The 14,306-nt window shown below is 38.5% G+C and overlaps 1 protein-coding gene across 5 annotated transcripts in view; it reads right to left on the bottom strand.

Annotated features, from left to right (window-relative positions):
* Positions 1-14,306, bottom strand: part of LOC131693121 (zinc finger MIZ domain-containing protein 2) — a 240,130-nt gene that overhangs the window by 78,636 nt on the left and 147,188 nt on the right. For 2 of the 5 annotated variants that reach the window (XM_058980684.1, XM_058980686.1), the window contains one exon: positions 1,190-1,217. The exons of the other annotated variants lie outside the window; for them this stretch is intronic. The gene's annotated coding sequence lies outside the window, so the exon portion shown is untranslated. The remainder of the gene's footprint in view (positions 1-1,189; positions 1,218-14,306) is intronic. 5 annotated transcript variants of the gene reach the window in all.

Genomic DNA, 14,306 nt, shown 5'->3' with positions numbered 1-14,306 from the left:
GAATTGGCGCCTGGCTAACAGAGACATCACTCGGTACCACCCAGTTGCATTAAGCGTGCACACTAGACTGGTTGAATTTTTGACTATTAGCTCCACCAGGCTCTACTGATTCCTTTTATGGCTCTTAGTAAATGTTAAAATTTTGGTACCGATCGGTTGTGTCTACGGACCCTCCAAAAATTTCAAAGTTTATATGGAAACTAGTATGAAAAGTCGGTGAACATAGAAAATAAATTCTTAAAAAATCACCTCATCAATCAATTCATGAGAACACTACATAATTCTAAAGATATTCTTCTACTGAACGTATTCGTGGAACATTGTAAGTTTGTGAAAATTTGCTGAGAAAAGTTATTAACTAAAGAAGCAGCATGACTTCAAAACAAGTGGATTTTATTATTAATCATAGCAGCCCTGTTTGAATAGCTCCATCGTTATACAAGTGTAAATTAGACTTGCCACCCACCGCTTGCGTATGACAGATGCAGCTATCCAAACAGGGCTGCTATGATTAATAATAAAATCCACTTGCAGTAAGCTGGTGTCAGTTACTGACGAGTGGATCACGAAACATTTAAATCTAAGTTCTCTAAGTTTGCAAGAAAAAGGCCAGACTGCAATAATATTCCAAATAATCGAAACAATCCACTGTTACTTTACTTTAATTATTTCTCCGTGAATATCCGGTGTTAATGTGAAAAAAGCCCTCGGGCACCACCCTGGTGTGAGAGCACGCGGATAGCTAGGTACATTCGAACCGAGCTTAGGCTTGCATTTGTTGTGCGTTGTTTTTGGCTGGTTCGGTCGTTCTGATTCTGTACATATACACACATTTTTCACTGTTGCTGTTTTACTCGGGGGCATTTTATTATTTTCGCTCTAGCAGCAGAGCCGTTGGAATCGGCGGGGGGAGGGGTGTTTCGAATTTTCCGAGTTGGTGGCAGATTTGCTGCAATGGCTTTGGCTATGTAGTTCCGAGAACCTGTCGGTTGGACGACTGGTATGAGGAAGGAAGAAGTAGAGTTTGGAAATAGGCTCCCACGATTGTATGAATCCTCTTAGGAAAAAGCGCTTTTGGTGCAGTATGTTCAGCTTGGAGTTTTGTTTATAGTGTGATGACTTTTTTAAATTCGTTAAGAAAGTTTGTTTGGATATAAAACAGATGTATCGAATTAAGGTTAAAACTTACGGTTACTTCGTAGCCTATGTATACGCACCTGAAAAACAAGAAAAGCAAAACATTAGCTTAATTTTTAAAAGTTGTTCAAAATTTTAAAAAGATGAAGTTCCAGATGTGAAATTTAAGACCACCCGAATAGACATGCTAGCAAACGAAGCACAGATTAAACTCCATCTTGTATTCCAAAGTTTCACCGGCTGAATTATGTAGTCAGATTGCCTGCGCTCGTCTTTGGATTCAGTTTGAGAGCATCTCACTCAGGCAAACACAAGGCAACCCAGCCTCAAAGCCACTTGAAAACTTGAAACGTGTTATCTTCGTTTCACGTTTTTATATTATTCATTATTTTATATGTATCTACTGCTACCTTCTCGGTATCCTTTCGCCCATCCAGAGCAGCCTAGCAGTTGGCAAGGCATCCGAGAACCAACTCTTCCAACAGAGACGACAATATTTCGGAGCAAAAAAAAAACCTTTTTCCCTTTCCACGGAAACGTCACCAACGTTATGCCTGTGCCGTGCCAAAGCTAACCCATTGCAGCACACCATGCGCTTCCATCGGTGAATACGGTCGTCTCCCATTGAATGGGTTGGTATTACTGGGAAAAATCAACCCACACATGAAATCATTCTCGGAAAACATAAACCAAACGGAGCAGAGTTTATCCTTCCGGCGACAGTGGCGGCGGCAGTGGAAGCACTCAATTTGCTTGAACTGGACTCGTTTTTTTATGTTGTTGTTGCTGCTGCTGTTGGTACCACCCTAACCTTCTCGGTAGTCGGTAACCGGCAAGCAAGCAAAGGCAGAAGCGAGGACCATAATCCTGATCCCAGTGTGCTATGCTATCAGGCACTTTTTCTGCCTGCTTCAAGCAAGCAAGCAAGCAAGCATGGTCGTACTGTCTCCTTGTTTGCTATTTTTTTTCCTTGAAAATGGAAAAAGCGAAGCCTTCAGGAAAATTGCGGAAGAGCAGGATCGTTTGAGCGATCCGGGTCGAAGGGGCATGGGGGAGGGCGAGAGATTTGGGATTCGTAGAAGAAGAAAGGACTATAAAATATGTGTGTAACTCTGAAGCTGATATTCCGGAATGGTCGACCGGGAGGGGGAGAAATTGGAGGGGGAGGTTGGGGAAAGCAGGTCGTTTGGGTGCAGAACAGGCGTCATGAGGACGACAACGGAATGTGAAAAAGCGATGTTGGATGTTGCCACCTTCTTCAACCGGAGAGAAAGAGTCCATTTAAAATGTTACTGGTAATCAGTAGTTCGAGGAAAAAGTTTGATTCGAAATTTATTGTTTGAAGCTGTACTGATGGTTGCGGGGAATGTGGTTAAGGGTTTTTTTTGTAACAGAATTAAATTTGCGGTTTATTAAGAAAGTGATCACCAAAGCAAATGTTTCGATTTAATTAGTTCTTATAAGCTTAAAATGAACCTAAAAACCATTTCTTGCGGAACATCACGTAGGACTTCGGGTCGAAACGCAAAATTGCATAACTATTTTAATTGATCGAAAAAATGCGTTGCTTAATATTGCAAAACGAGCTGGTAGTCTATATTAAATTTGATTTTTATTTAAAGCGGAGGGGAGTGGATTCACACCAAACCTGAAATGGGTTTCATACTACCCAAAATCCCCTCCGCTCAATTTCCTCCGAATCCACCTGTTGTAGAACAAGGAAAACGAAACTTCCATTCTATCAGAAACTAACTGGTAGTAGCAAACTAGGAAAAAAAATAAAACACAAACAGAGTCAGGAGAAAGTTTTTGCCTCTACCGGAAAACCCCCATCGCTTCGCTTCGAACTTTACTCCGGTGTGGTGTGGTAAAGTTGAAGTACATTTTTCGAGAATTTTTCACCATCCATTATTTCCGATTACCATCGATGGAGGGGGGGGGGGGGGGGGGGTGAGCGTGTGGAAAAAGTGGTGCTAGGTGTGCGGTTCGGGAAAACGGCAGAAGGACACAATGCTGCTACCGAATGTTTTCCGGAGAAGCTGGCAGAGTCTATCGTTCATGCTTGCAGGGCCACCACCGTGCACCGATTTGACAAGCGATGTGTATGTGTGTGTGGTCTGAAAGTTTGCCGAATGGAAAGATGGAATTGGGACTAGAATCTCATTCCTCGCTGTACCTTTTACTCGTGCTTTCTCCTGGTATAAATATCAGTATAATTGTTTTGCGAGACAGTTTTTCCTTATTCGTTTTCTTTGGCGTGTTTTTTTATTTTTTCTTCCTTTACCGTTGCGACAATCCGAATGGCAGATTCTATATTTGTCTGTTTGTGGAAAATTGTTCTGAAGTCGTATTGTTTTAAATTGTGCTCTGCGATAGTCATCGGGGATAACCGGACTGTCGGGATCGGTTTTGCTGCCGGTCACCGCTAGAAGATTTATGAATGGGGTTGGAATGGTGGATGGGCAAGGGTTTAATATAAGTTTGTTGGTTGAATTCGGTAGTTGTTTTAGCAATGGCGAAATGTTTCGCTTTGGTTGACTTTTGGGGAACTATGTAAAAATATTGTTAAGTATGGCTGTTGTTATAGTTAGTGACCGTATCAGCTCATGACACAAACAAGGAGACAAAATTCCGGATCACATTCGCCGACGAATCCTTTAACAATTTTTGATGGGTTTTCATAGTTCGACCATCAATCGATTCAGATAATTCCGGGATATTAAATAATGAATTGATAGCATATTGATTTCATTTCATTAATATTCATCGTTACCAAGACTTTATAATACAGACCTTATTTTGGTTTTTATAAGCGTCATGTTTAGAACGTTCTTGACCCTACGATTCATTTCCGTATCTGCTCTATTAGCCTTTGTGTAGTGATAATTGTAGTTTTTAGTACTAGTGTAAAATTTCTATGTGCTGTCGTATGTCTATCTGTGTATGTGATCGTCTATTTGTGACAGTTGGGTCAGGAAATGGAAGCCGAACTGGCGTATATGAAAAAATAGTGGGTAATCCTTCCTAGAATTCGTTGGCCACTTTTTACGATGCTCAATAATTTCATTCGATACGTTTCATTCGGGAAGATCAGATTGAATAAATTACGAACAAAGGTACTAACGATTCTAATTAATGTTATATTGAGGCGAAAATCGTTTGTTCACGAAAGAAATTACTATATCATTGCATAACATCGGATCACCATATTTGCATATAAGCTACAATTCCGAAAGAAAAGATAATTTCTACAAAACTTGGCCAAATTGACACATTTTTACGGAACCCATTTACATTTCAAGATAGAAAAACAGAAACAAAAAAAAATCACTGTTCCCCATACGTCATCGTTTCACAGTTACCCAATGGGTATATTTAAGAATTGTGAAATAACTCAGATCCATGACAAGTTACCTAATTTGCTATACAGACTAAACATTTATTCGATATATATATTTATAGACATAAAAATGGAATAATGTTTTTCATTGCAAATTTATTCTGGCTATTATAAAACAAAAAATATCTATTAAAAGAGATAAAGTTGTCATAAGTCTTCCAAAATATGTGATTAGAAATCATGAAATATGAGGGAATGAGACGATTCTGTTCATGCGTTATGATTTTATTGCGAATGCTTCGAAGTTCTTGCTGATACACCGTTACCCTGTCTCCCCTAACTAGCACCACTCACTCGGGACAAATCAGTTGCTTTAGGAGGCATATATGCCGTTTGACTAATCGAATTTAATATCTAACTTGTGCTAATTTGGGTACTAGTTTAGATACATCGTCTAACTTGGTTCCATATTGCTGCTAGTTACTGAAGAGATGAATTTCGAAACAGAAAAATTCAATACGGTTCGACTGCCTTTAAATATAGTTATAGTTCTATTAAGTGCAGTTTGACATGCAACAAAGAACATTTCAGCTTATATATCGAAAGAACCTCAACTTTGAAGCTGGAGTCGATGTTATCCGAAAAATCATAAATGGCCGAATTTAAACAACAAACAAAATTTCCTCATTCTTATTCTAAATTCAGAAAGTTCTAAAAAGATTCAGAAATTCAGTGAAGGTTATCCTGAACCTGCATGCAGTTTAGATACTCCTTAAACTTACTTGAAATGTTTATATGTTTAACTCAAGGCAGTCACTTAAGACTACTGATCTTTCGTTTTTTCATTAACACATCATATCAGAAAAATTGCTTTATGGTGATCACCTCAAAATTAATTAATTAAGAGATTAATATTTTCAAAAACGGAATTTCGTAAATCATTATTCATAGCGAGTGCAGAATAGCATAGGAAATCGTCCCAAAATCATTGCGGAAAATTACAGCAAATTGAAGCTGTCTAATAGAACAACTAGTGCTGATAACAGGTTTTTTATTTCAACAGTTCGGAATTCGTGCTCTATAATAGCGCCAGTAATGCAGAGAAGGTTGTCAATTCCTGCACTGTAAGAGCATTTCTTTTGTCAAAATTTAATTCAGCATATCAAAATTTCTTAAAATGAAAACAGAATTATTTAAAAACATCTAATTTGAGCAGTTACGATGATTTAATTAGCAACAGCTACGATTTGCTGTTTGTCTGTTCATAGGCGAATAATTGAAAAATGTATAAATGTGATTAAGTGCGAAACGGACTAAAAATAGAAAGCTGAAATGAGGAATTCCACGAAGAGCCGTCCATTTTTGTAAAAAATTGTGACCAACCATCTTCGATTTTGATGAAACTTTTTACGTTGCGCCTATGTGGGAAATTAAGTATATTCAAGAGATAATCAAATCATTTTGTCTCAAGGGCAACTTTTTAAAAGGGCGTATGTGTTTTTGCGTGCACTACTTTCAAAAAAATATTGTTCAAGAACCATAATTTGTACAGCAAAACTATTCGAGAATGCGTTGCAGGGCATTCATTAATCTTTTAAAAAAAATATACACTGAAAAAAAATGTACCGATTTTCAAAAAATTTATAATTTATATTGAAAATTGAAATTAAAAAAAAACATTTTTTTAATTTTTTTTTTGCCAGCGAAAACCTAAATAAAAAAGAAACATTTTAAGTCTAATTTCATGTTGGAGAAGTTATCGATAAAAAAGTTTTTCTAACAATAACTTTGTACATGTTTTTCAATTCTGTACTATTTTACAGACAAAGATATATATTTTTATAGAATGTGATTCCCAATGTCATTTCGAATCAAAATGCTCTTTACAAAAATCTTCGAAAATGTTGTCGTTTTCAAGATATTAAGGAGTGACATTAACCTTCTTAGCAAAGTCACTCCCAACGATTTATCATATCCCCTTTAAACGGAAACGGTTGGTACGGTTGTCCTCGTTTCTTCCTCTTTTAAGTTTCAAAACGATTCGTCATTCAAATTATTCATTAATTGAATAATTTGATTGCCGTTTAATTTTGAAACATCTTTAAACCAAACTCTGCACAGTAGGCCTGGCCGGTTTAATATTTGCGACATATGAAAATATGCTTGAAATATTAATATTGACAAGAAAAACACTATAGAATAACTGTAGTGTTTTCCAGGATGCTTTTCAATACTGGCTGTGCAAGGGTTAGAATAGAATAGAATAGAAAAGCTCTTTTTTTTTCATTTCGTTTATTTGATAGGCACAAATGCGTTAGCTTGGCGGTGCCGAATTATTTTGTTTTTGCATTTTGAATATCTTAAAACTAGGAGGTTACAATGCTGAAATATTTTTTTTATAAAAGAGAAAAATTTTTACAGCTATCTTAAGACTAGAAAAAAAAAATCTATATATAAGAGAGGGGGCAAAAGATTTTTTTTTATGAAAATTTTTAAAACAAGGAATTCAATAGTAATAGTTTTTTAGGAAATATTTACAGTTATCTTAAAACTAACAATATAGTTTGGTACACAAAAGGGGGAACAAATATTTATGAAAAATTTCACAGATGTTTTAAAACTAGGGATACAATTCTATTTACAAGATGGGGGACAATATAGAAAAGCTCTTGAGTCAAAATGGTCTAATAACCTGTGGAAATCATGGAGACTCATAAACCAAACATAGCTGCAAATTTTTGTTAAAATTGGAGATGGTGGATTTTTATGGTCGGCCACTTCCCCGTGGAATTCCTCAAATGGTTCCATTGAATTGAAAATTCTGATGGTTATATCTTGCAAACTAGCGGATTTTTCTTTGAGAGTTGTCCCACTGGAGCTGTAGAGCTAGGACAGGACTCACCGCCAGAATCACTCACTAACAAATTCAGACGAGATGAGAAATGTCAGCCACTAAAACACTGTTTAAGGCCAATTGTAGCGGGCCGTCATTCTGAATGTGATATTCATTACACGGTTTAGATATGTATAGGCGTAGGGAGTTCGCGATCGCGTGTATCATGGCGAATGGTTCGAGCGTTTGTACGTGAACGCGCTCGATCATGCTAACGTGTATGTAACTTCGCGTGTATAAATTCTAATTTATGACCGTGTGTGCTTTTGCATATCCGCGTGTGTTCTTAGATGATCGCGCGTGGGCCGTGAATCTGATTGTTTGCGCGTGTATGTGACTTCGCGTGTATAAATTCGAATTTTTTCGTCACCATGGAATGTGTTGTTTAGTGGATGTGAGCGTAATTTTTTTGTTTGGTCCACCTGAATGCATTTGACCTATGCTATTAGGGCCGGAAAAAGGGACTTCCGGACGTAACCGATTGATTTTCGCGCGAACAGGGGCGTTTGTATGTTTACTCCTGAGACCGCGTTTGTAAATTTATAGTACTGTAACGTTTACTTAATTACCGGGGTGTTTTAATGTTGGTGAGATAGTGGACGTAAGAATGTGTGGATAATTGCAATTCCATGCTCGCGGTTGTGACCAGGTTTGTGTTATCGCATAGGCAACGAGCGTTTGTACGTTTGTACGTATATGAGAGAATTTGTAATTAAATGTGATGACAATGACATGGACTTATACCAAAAACAGAAATGAAGGACTAAATGCAGCAAATAATTTTCGTCGACGGAAATTGATCACCAGTTATGTCAGTTATGCAAAATCATTGAATAGTAAATAAATTAATAGTCAAAAAGCACTTTTCGATTTAGCAATTCATTTATTTAGTGATGAATTGGCATCGAACCGAATCTCCATAATTTGAAGAATTTTCTTATCGATGTATCCAATAAAATGTAGAAAACATTTCAGTATTTAACGAAGATTCATTTTCGGATTAGCATTGATTGAGTACGAGAATATTGATGGACATAGTATACTACATTTTTTACATTTTTCATTGAATTTTGTCATAAATCGCTCTTCTAAAATCTGTTCGCTAACAAGGAATGATTCTCTGTATCAATTGGATCGTTTCAGTCCTATACACAATGACACATACCTAGATTGTCAAGGATTTTTGTATTATAATACAGCCACTAAGAAACAACACATTGTCGATAGTTCTAATATCAGCTATTCGAACAGAAATTATTGTATTTTCTTCAATCCGACATTCAATGACACAATACAATGCGTGAGTTCAATAAAAGGAACAACATCAATAAAATTGTAACATTCGATTAAATTGCCTTTGATTATCTAGCAGTCGCCAACTGGATTTCGATCAAATGGTATTTGGCCAAACGGCACTCGGCCAAACGGCATTCGGCCAAATGACCTTTTCAGCCGAATGACACTCGATCAAATGGATCATTCGTCCTAACAGCCGTCGGTTTAACGGCCCTTCCATCCAAATATCTTCCGGCCAAATGACAGTCGGTCAAACGGCATTCGGTTAAATGGCATTCGGCCAATTGATAAGAGCTTAATCTATGCTTTGTTTATTAAATACAAAATCTACTTCGAATATGTTCATGCCCTCTGATACGATAAAATAACGCACATCATGTGTGGTGATGTCGTATGGCATCACACGCAGGGAATGGGTAAACTGTTTTCTCGTAGATTCGTAGAATCATGGAACGATGTATGAAAACTCCTTCAAGAGTACTTTAAAACTGATTTTGCTACTAGGGATGTCAACCAATCTTCGATTTGTCTAAGCACAAGTTCCAACCCGATAAACGATACCAAAATAACATCATTTCATAATCATTACGAAAACATTCCCCTCACTTAACCATAACCTGATAGGTACACATCCCTGATCCGGAAGATATCCACCGAACAGAACACTTGTGCCGGTTACCGTCATCACTCGTTCCATCTGCTCTTCTTCACATTCATTCAATACGTGTTCTCGCCCGACAAGAGAACAAGCAGCAGCCTCCTGAAATTATGCCAGCCAACACACACACACACACACACCCGGCCGCTGTGGAACTGTGTTCTGCTCATGTGAAATATTCGCCTCGCGGTAAAAGTTTTCAGTAAAAAGCAGTAAAGCACAACCACATCCTCCCCGTTGTCATTCCAGCGAGCGGCTCCTGTTTTATGTACACCAAAATCGAGCGTCAAACAAATCTACATAAAGTGATTTTCTTTTGCCAAGCTGCTCGCTTCTGTGCTGCTCTGTGTGTAGTACGGCTTTTCTCGAGGTTCGTTCGTCGGCAAAGGTGCCATTTCCGGGGATGAATGGGACGATGAAGGGGGAACACCAAGTGAAATGAAGTGGGTTAGCTTTCCATCGGTTTTCCGAGTTTCGGGTGGTTAGGAGGTGGTTCAGGCAAAAAGGACTAAATGTATGTACATATAGAATACCGACAGAGTTTGTCGGTGGTGACCTGCCTGCCTCAGCCACCTGCATCCTTGAACACCCGGTGCTGAAGAATGGCCATTGCGACGACGGTGACTGTTATCGTTTTTGCTGGTATTCGTAGAACTGTTGCTGGAAGTGATAATATTTTTGCAGATCACCGCAAACAGCAGTATGACACTGATAAATGTTTCGGAATGCATTTTGACCACAATCATTGCATTCGGGACTCACAGTGCTTATTCCCACTGGCACGAAACTGTACAACGGGAAAGGACACAATAGCTATAAAAGGAAGCTTTTTCCACATGTTCACACAGATCGTGGTGCCTAGGCTCTGTGTTATATACCGAGTGGAGCGTGTAGCTTTTTTTCCTTTCCATCATTTTCTCGGTTTGTTTGTTCTCCGTCGTGTTCGCATTCCTCGTGCGCCTTATGTACTCTGAAAAAAAAAAACCATCACAGCAACCATGGGGAGTACCATGATCGTCGCACAAGTGAGTGGCACAGCTGGGGTGAGAGTGAGTGCCACACGGCGGCATGTGGATCGTAAAGCACTCCTCGTCCGCAAGCAAAAAAGTGGGTGGTGGGTGGGTTGGACCGGTTGGCCCCAAAACAAGACGACGATGACGATGATGTCTGGTGCTTTTTGCTTATGTACGGAAATATACACACTACCAAGTGGCTCAGTGCTTTACGAGCTGTGGCATGGCCTGAACGCTGTGTAACTTTTGTACGTATGTACATAAGACCGTAGTCTAGAAAATATGTCGAGACGACAGCAACAGCAATAGCAGCAGTAGCAGCAGCAGCGCAACAAGAAAATAAAGCAGCTGAAATCGGTTTCGTTCGCTAGAGCAGTGTAGCAATGTGCGATCTTTCGTGGCGTTGTATTTTTTTTTTTCGTTGTTTGGAATATAGAAAGGACACAAAGGAGCGTGAAGAGTAATATAGCGACGATGGATAGCGACCTCGTCATCTAGCCAGGATACGATGAAGAAGAAGGTGGACTGGTTTTGGGTTACTGATTTTATCAGCATGTACATTTATAACTATATAAACCATGAGGATGCGAAATAAGGAGCGCTCTTTTATGTACTCTCCGTTTGGCGACTGGTGAAAATGTGACTGTTGCCTTGTACGTGACGAAAGCGGATGATTACTCTGGAGGGATTGCAGGCCATCTGGAATTGGGAAATTAATACGATCCTATACTAATCACTGTTATTGAAGGATTCGTCAGCGAATGTGATCCGGGTTTTTGTCTCCGTGTTTGTGTCATGAGCTGGCACGGTCACTAAAAATAACAACAGACATACTGAGCAATATTTTTAAATAGTGCCTAAAAGTCAACCAAAGTGAAACATTATTTCGTTATTATGCTCAACTATGCTTAAACAACTACATGATTCAACCGAATAACTTGTGTTAAACCCTTGCCCATCCACCAATCTCACTGGTGGCTCCAGGGAGGGGCTCGTGTCCTCCCCCTTTTCAATCAGAAAATGTTCTAGCAGAATGATAATAGCATTTCCCCATCTGCAATTTTTCGTGATTTCAATTTTTTTGTTTGCTTTTTGCATTTGTGGATGCGTCGTTTTTGTCGTCTGCTTCTTCGCTGGATGTTTCTGCGCGTTTTTTAAAACTAGCAGCATTTTGGTGCCAATTAGATGTTAAATCTGAACTAGCACCAAAATTAAACGCTCCATCCTAAATCCAAGTCATACGTCTTGCATGAACTAAGCAACTAGCATGTTCCGAGTGACAAACAAGCAGAGAAGCTCTGGTTTGCTCATGATAATGCGGAATCCGAAACAGTTTTTTGGTTTGACATTTTTTTGCGTAGTGCCAGGCGTTTTGGCGCTAGTTTAAATTCAACATCTAAAAGCTGTTATTTGCTCACGTTATTGAGTGTAAACTGTAAAGTAGATAAAAATGGTTCAACAAGAGAATCAAACAGTACAAAGTTCAACGCCTGGAATTGGGCAAGTTCGGATTCCGTTGTTGGTGTCGGTGAATCCAGAAGTACAACAAAATGCATATATTACAGCCCCAGAAGACAACTCTGAGCACTCGTACATGCACAATTCACGATATTAGCTAGCATTTATCAACTGAAGCAACACAGGAATCGAAGCACATTCCGGATTGATGTCATTCGACCGCATACATCATGTTAGGATGACCATGATTTTGGAACTCGAAATTCATCAATTCTGCGGTTTGAAAAAGAAACGAATGCTTCTCTAATTTAACCGGGAGATCTTCTACGATTGTGAATTTGACGAATTTTTCAGGATTGAAGTAATTCATAAAAGGTTAATCGGACGGCCATCGGGTGAGACCTTTCCTTTTATTCTTGTTAAAGTTGTCCTAATTCATTAGATTTTTTTTTAACTTATATTTATATTGTATGTTAGCTTGTTTCGGAAAGCCGAACGCCACACAAACCTTTATAGGTTGTAATTGTAAATGGAAAACCTAGCGTGTGAATCTAGCATCTTCAGTTTCATTTTATTTGTTTCACGGTTGTATGATTTGTTGAAGTTTTTTTTTCATACGTTGCTCCTCTAGTAGTTTATACGGGAATTGATGTCATGTTTGTAATCTACAAAGCATACTGGGCTTACACAATTCCACGTAGTGTAGGTTTCTTCAAATTCATCTCTACTGTCAACGACTAGATTCATTTTATGCGGTGGCATGAAGGCGGAGCATTGAGTGGGATTGTTGCGCTTTGATGGCTAAGGATTCATTTGGCTCTAGAAGTTTTGAAAGTATCGTAGTAAACCTTCTGTTTATCATCCGTCATATTTCTACGAAATAATCGTGCTACCGAAATTTCTAATGAAAATATCGACGTCCTACGCAAATTTTAGTGCTTTCCTGTTTAATTTTTGGCCTTCAAAACGGTCTTTGTTAATTGATAAAAGTGAAAATTTGTAAAGTTTGTAAAGAAGCTGGGATATAAAAAATCGAAAAAGGAAAAATACTTTTGTCATAGGCGAGTATTGTTACATGTCTTCTTTCTTGTGTTATACGTGAGGCCAGTACTGTTAGAATACGTAAATAGATCACGGAATATCTATGGAAACTCAGAAAAATGCGTTGAAAAATTCATGAGCCTTTCTTAGGAGATCGTTATTTATATTAAAACCGCTTCATACAAACGTGCTCCGGAACGACCATGTCGCAATCAAATCTTCAGATTCGCCCATAAGGACAAGGATCAATCTACTGAGGAAATCCCCAGAATGTTGACACTCGTAGTGCAAGAGTTCAGTATCAACCAATTTCCAGAATACCATTGCAGGGAAAATAATGGGGTTATGTAAAAAATAAAACACTTATCACACACCGCGTGCATGCTCATGCTTATTTCATTTTTGGATTCAGTCGCTCTAGGTTCGCTCTGAACTGTCGTTTTATATGGCTTTAATAAATATTAGAGCGAGTCTCGGGCGACTCGAATCCAGGGATGAAATCAGCATTAGACCGAAGTCAGCATTAGTTTTGAGGAGAGCGAGTAAAGGCGCTATAACCTAGGCTCAATGAGTCAGGGCAAGGTGTAAATACCTTTGTCCCATCGCAAAGGACCAAAGGAGTGACATTAACCTTCTTAGCATAGTTACTCCCAACGTTTTATTCTAACCCCCTCTAAACTGAAACGGTCGGTACGGTTGTCCTCGTTTCTTCCTCATTCAAGTTTCAAAACGATTCATTGGTTGAATTGTTCATTAAATGAATAATTCAATTGCCGTATAATATTGAAACATCTTCAAACCCAACTCTGCACAGTAGGCCTGGCCGTTTTAATATTTGCGATATATTATAATATGCTTCAAATATTAATGTTGACAAGAAAGACACTACAGAAAAACTGAAGTGTTTTCCAGGATGCTTTTCAATACTGGCTGTGTAAGGGTTAGAATAGAATAGAATAGCTTAAATTCAACATCTAATTTGCGCCAAGATGGTGCTAGTAACTGATGAGGAGAATCCGAAACGCTGAAAACTAATTTTAAATTAGATATTGTGCCCTCTTGCGTGAAAAAAACAACTATTTTTTGTATAATAAATAATTGTGTCTACTATTGCGTGCCTTTTCTGCATCAGCTGATAACGCCTGAAGGTAATTCGGTCCGCTATTATTACAACTGATGGCTTGCTAACGTTCTTCAACTTCAGTATAGATAGGAACGTAATATTTCCCTATACAGTTCAGTCTTGTAACCAACGTGAAAGTTTTTGTTGAAAACAGCCATCTAGGACACAATTTTCTACTGGTATAGACAAGTCCAGAACAAAACGTTGCCTCAATTTTGAACCAAATCTAGCGAGTTTAGCTGCCGGAAAAAATATGCTTGAAGGTTGTATCGGCTTGTTCGATAATTTAAATAGTGAAAATCTAATGGCTCTTATTTTCACAGGTAGGTGGCAGTATACGGATCCGA

This window comes from Topomyia yanbarensis, chromosome 3 (assembly GCF_030247195.1).
Source record: "Topomyia yanbarensis strain Yona2022 chromosome 3, ASM3024719v1, whole genome shotgun sequence".
Taxonomy (NCBI): domain Eukaryota; kingdom Metazoa; phylum Arthropoda; class Insecta; order Diptera; family Culicidae; genus Topomyia; species Topomyia yanbarensis.
The sequence above is the reverse complement of the archived record's forward strand: the minus strand, read 5'-3'. Positions and strand labels throughout refer to the sequence as shown.